The sequence below is a fragment of the Rhinolophus ferrumequinum genome, chromosome X, assembly GCF_004115265.2.
Source record: "Rhinolophus ferrumequinum isolate MPI-CBG mRhiFer1 chromosome X, mRhiFer1_v1.p, whole genome shotgun sequence".
Classification (NCBI taxonomy): domain Eukaryota; kingdom Metazoa; phylum Chordata; class Mammalia; order Chiroptera; family Rhinolophidae; genus Rhinolophus; species Rhinolophus ferrumequinum.
Window position 1 is genome coordinate 73,203,530 of NC_046284.1, and position 5,675 is coordinate 73,209,204.

Consider the following 5,675-nt stretch of genomic DNA (forward strand, 5'->3'; position numbering starts at 1 on the left):
TCGGAAACCATTTGTGATTGTTTAGAATCAGGTGATTGCACCTCTGGTGAAAGGCTTGGAATGGTTTGATCTCATGGTTTTGCCTAATGTTCACAGAAACCCCACTGTACCCACCCCAGTTGACAGTGTATGTTCATGTTCTACTGCTACTTGCTTCCACAATGCACAATTTAATATAAAGGAAAGTAAGTTGCTATGCATATCTCTTTATCACGGATGAAATAGTTCACAGAATTCCACTCTCCACCCTCCACATGCTACCACATTAACATTCTCAGATTGTGGAAGGCTGGATGACACAAACTGTTATAGTGAGAAAATGTTCCATTTGTGATCTGGATGCCTGAGGAAAAGCTTTGAAGTTGAGGAGGAAAGTGGAAGCCTTCCAGTTGTAGCTTTGCTCTTAATGTGTTCTTTTGCTGCCACAAAAACTGGTAGACTTAAAAAAAAAAAAAAAAAAGCTATGGTGTGAGTCACTTGTAACCTCTTGATCCACTGTGATGATTCTTCCTGTCTCCTTTGCTGAGTCAAAGCTTTGCGGTAGGCAATGCAGACACCAGGTGCTGGACATGTGGAATGACACCTCACAGTGGAATGGGCACTGGCAGGCAGAGGGCAGAAGCTGTGGCAGAAGGAAAGGCTAGTGCTACGGATGGCAGCCAAGAACCCCACACCTTGAGCTAGATCTCATAATACTGGAAACGTCAGATCTTCACTCATCACAGCTGATCAGCAGCCTTCACAAGTGGGTCTTTCAGAAGGCCAGAAGTGGAGCAAGGGATATAAACATCATCCACGTTTGGCATTAGAAAACTTTATAAAACTCTTGCTCCAGTTTCTTCTCTATCTAGTCTGTCACATGAACTAAAGTCACTTCTCTCTCTCCAAGTTTTGGCAGAGGTTTCAGCTCTACATACGGTGGCTTCTGGAAACCATACCATATTTGGTCAGTTGGGGAGGTGGAATGCTGACTGCCAAGGTTCCTCTACATTCTTGTATTTCTACAGTTAGCAGCAGGAGTGTATGGGAGACTTCTTCAAACTTCTTTTTCATGAACTCTGTCTCTGTTGCTTTTTGGAAATATTTTGATTTGGTAATTTTATCAACAAACCTCATAGTCTTACTGGTTTGATGACCGCCAACTTTCCCTTCGGCCCCTGGGAGGAGCGGTTTGTCTCCTGTGCTGGCCTCTGGTTCATTGTCTTTGTCGAAGGAGTCAGCAAGCCAGCACTGGAGAGCTCCTCATTGTTGTCACCAGACAGCATGCCCTGGGCCTGCAATCTTTTTTGCCAATTTCTCCAACCTTCAGGATTTCAACAAGAAGCTCCTTACCTAGCTTGGTCAAATTCATTTTGGTCTCTACAGTCATCAGAAAGCAACTACTATAAGACATTTCCTTGGTGATCAACATAAGGCTAGAAGGCCTGAAGGATTTTTGGCACAGCCACCCCCATGTCAAGTTCCATCAGAGTTAGCTCATTCATAAAGTAGGGGAGTTTTATTTGGCTTTTTCATTTGGGTTTTCTTAGACACCACATTAGACCAGTACTCCTCTCCTAAGAAGTCTCAAAACATTGTTCCAAGCAATGCGTCACCCAGGCTTCCTGTTCTTCCTCCTCAGGGTGGAGCCTCTGGCAACCTTTTCCCAGCTGTGGGGCTGCTTCCCACACTCTGCACAGGGCTCCTCTGGGGGCTTCAGTTACCCTAGGGGACACACCTGGCCATGAACACACTGTAGTCCAGGAGCATCTTCTGTCACACACTGCCCACCAGCTCCTTCTGCTTTGGCTGGCATATAATCTCCTCCACATTGCCTTTGCTGCTGCAGCGACTGTGGGTCAGATGCCCCAGGGAACTGCTGTGTCTGCTGTGTGAGCGCAAAACCCCTGGTTTACTTCCAGAGACACCAGGTGGCTTCTTGATTTCCAACTTCAGCTTAGAAGCCAGAATAAGTCTCCTAAACCACTCCTCTTTTTCTCGGCCAGTTCTCCCAAAGAAATACAATATCTGATCTTGCTGGTCAGATCTTGTTCCCTCCTGAGGATGGGTGGCTTCTTAGGGTCCTCACCTCCCAGCTGTCTCAGTTGGTAGCTTTTCTCCAGAAATCTTTTCATCTGTCTGGGCCTTGGACATAAAGTCATCTTGTTGACCAAGCTCGATACAAATGGGGTACTTTTTATTCCAGATTTGTTTTTGAGCCAAACTTTTAGATACAAGATAAATCTTACTGTCTGAGAGGTCATAGATTTTCTGGTTGATGTAGGTGACCTCTGGCTTTGTTTCATGGTAGCTTGCCCTCCTCGATATATTTTTATTGAGCTTTGAAAGTCTTAAGATGCCACCATCAAGTCGAACAAAGTCTGAATGTGTCAAAGTCACATGGTACATTTCTGGATCATAGTTGCAAATTTCATTCATCCATCCCTTTAGTATTTATGGTTCTTTGATATCCAGAGATCTTGTGTTCCAGTGTTGTTGATTTTTATGTAGTCTGTGATATTTATGAGCACTTGGTGGTATGAAAAAACCAAATCATGCAAACTGCAGTCGTTCATACCTGGCCAATTCCCAGAAAGAGTCCACTCACATACAGGGGAGAAGAGGATGAGGTGCGCGCAGACACACAGTATAAAGAAGCCCAGCATCTTCACTGGTAAATCTGGATGCTGCATGGCCGAGTCCACCTTCTTGTCCCTGTCAAAAGCTGGACCATTGTCTGCCAGCATCTCTGGCTTGAGAGGCATACCTAGGAGCTTTTCAACTTTACTCTTCCCTTCCATTTCCAAATCAAGTTCCTCAGTGCACAGTTTACAAAACTCTTCATCTTCTTTGTTCACTAAGGCAGACAAAGAATATTTCTCAAGGACTGGAGAACTTGTCTTCAGGCTCAAATCCTTTAGACTGCTCACCTGGGAACTTTTCAGTTCCACCTCTCTTATGGGCTCATCAGTGGACTTTGGGTGATCACTGTTGGGGATGCTGGGATCACTTCCATCACTGTCCCCCTCAGAATCACACTCCTGTTCCTTGATGCTGTAGCTGTTATTGCCTTCCAAATGACTGTTCAAGCTGGACAGATTACAGAGTTCTGAAGCACTTGAAGATAAGGCTTTGTGCCTATGGGTGCCACTTTCTTCCCCTATAATTTTACTAAGGATCTGAAAAGGTTCATATATGACTTCTGAAATGTGTTGCTTAGTGTCTTCGATTTTGGCTTCCATTTCAGGCACTTTAAAAAAGGAGCATATTTACCACCCAAAGTCAGTTCTCCTTCCATCACCATATTATCTGACACCGTGAACACACAATGTGATATATAGATCATGTATTACAGAATTGAAACCTATGTAATTTTACTAACCATTGTCACCCCAATAAATTTTAACAATAAAAAAAGGAATGTGTATCAGAGGGAGAAGTCACTGGGGAAGAAGGTGCTGTTTTGGAATCATCACCTCTGTTTCATTGCTGTGTGAACTGCTTGAACAGGTGTAAATTCAGCTTGGAGTCAGGTGGTTTATAGGACACAATATCTGACTCCTGCCTGGAGGTGTCTGTGGGCAGAGACTTAACTAAAGTCTTCATCAAGTGCCTGTGCCTTGGAGGGTGTTGGGGGTTCTTTGTCTCCACCTCAGTCAACAGGGATTTCACAAGGCTCATGAAGGGTTTTGCAGTGGAAAGGGTGGAGGATGAGGCACTGGATGGGAGGACAAGAGACTTGGAAGAAGAGAATAATGGAGAGGAAGAACTGGTTTTCCACTCAGAAAGGGATGACACACTGGGAGGACTAGCTAAGGACCTTGATTAAGATGACCTTGGGGTAATTCTACTAACAATTGTCACCCCAATAAATTAAAAAAAAAAAAAAAAAAAAAAGATGACCTTGGGGACAGAGCTAATGACACTGTACTTAATACTTGCACTGTTGGAGGAGGGGCCTCCAACAGCTTTACAGGATTCTTGGAGAGGAGCAAAATGGCAGGGGACCTGGACAGTCCATCTACCAGGATGGACTGGGCCTCAGGGCCAGGAGGGTCATGCTGAGGTTCAAGATAGAGGTCTTCCTTGGCTTCAAGCCCCGTTCCAATGCTTTAATTGTCCAGCCCCTCAAGATACTCCCTGAACTCCTCCTCCTCCTTCCCGCCAAGAAGTGAATGGCAATCGTGTCTTGGGACATGGACCTCTCTGCACGTACACTCTGAGAGCTGATGGTTTTGGCATGTTAATGGTTTTCTGGCATCCCGACCATTGAGACTTGGCATTGCCGGCTTTACAAAGGCTTAGGCTTTGGGACCCACTGGCTGCCTCATTACTGCGCCAGCATCCATTCTTCGCAGCCGCCGTGGTTCTTGCTTCGACTCCAACTCCGGCTGCTGTCCTGCTGCCCACCCACCCCCAAAAGATAACTTTTTAATGATTTTTCTCCAGTGGATCTTTTCTCTCGTCCTTCTTGCACTCTTTCTTTGCTGTACACTCTGAAGCATTTTCAGACTTAACTCCTTTGTTGTGCAGCTGTTTATTCATTTATCCTCTTGAAGGGATATACAGTTAGTAATAAGAACAGCACAGATTGCCAATTCCCCAAAACAAAATCCACTCGAGTTCTACTATTTCATCAGAGCATTCATATCTACAGTTCAAAGATTCAATAAAACTAGTCTTAACTTTTTTACCACACTTTAGATATGTCTAAATTTAAACAACATTCAGTATGTCCCACGTGTTTTAAGTAATTAACAATAAAAGAAAACAGTTTGGAGGGTTATATAGTGCTTATTATAAAACAATCTGCTATGTAAGACTCTAAGTGAGTGGATGAAAGCCAAAAACAAAACAAAACAAAAAGGTAGGGGGAGACTAGTATGATACAAAGTTAAGAGAATCATTTCTGTATGAGCATCTTAAAAATCCAGCATTTACCTTTAGCTTGTGATTAAAATGGCATCAGTTTACTAAGCTAAATATTTTTATTAGTGAAGATGTTGGTTTCTGACACACAACCTGTTTGACAGGTTGCCACTATTTTCTCAATGAAAGGTGATTTTTTTCCTAATCAACCCTCATTGAGGGACAGTTGGATTACACCAAAAAACTGATCTATCTTTATTTGAAAATAATCTCTAGTCTCATATAGGTAGCACGAGGCATTTATCAATTTTTAAATTATTTTTTTAAAATTATTTTTATGAGCATAACCAGCATTAGTGAGCTTTCTAAGGAGAGAGAAGCCTGAAGTATTAAATTAAAATATAAAAAGCCAAATTATAATTGTTTTAAACTAAAGATGCTATTGTCTTAGTGTACCATAATAGTCATACAACTTGTAAAATTGTCCCAATCTACAACTTAGTAGTTTATATGCTATGGACTAATACCTATGCTTCTATATGATAAGGCTGATGGTAAAGTATTACAAAAACTTTAAGATTTTAAAACTCATATTTCATGCAAAAACAGATATTAACCATAACAAAAAACACAAATTAAGTTCAATAAATAGAATTTAGTAAATCTAAGGGAATCAGAAGTCTATAGCTAAAGTTAGGAACTTTAAAACCCTTCAAGTAAATGAGGATACCTACTAGAAGTTGGAAATGTTCAAATAACTTTTAGCCGATGAAAAAAGCACATCTGTAATTTTGTTTGAAAACTCTTCTGGCAAAAGAAAAAGGAAA

General features: G+C 42.0%; 1 pseudogene; it reads right to left on the reverse strand.

The window, feature by feature from the left end:
- Nucleotides 1-719: 719 nt before the first annotated feature.
- LOC117028556 (testis-expressed protein 2-like) lies at nucleotides 720-4,262 on the reverse strand (annotated as a pseudogene).
- Nucleotides 4,263-5,675: the final 1,413 nt, after the last annotated feature.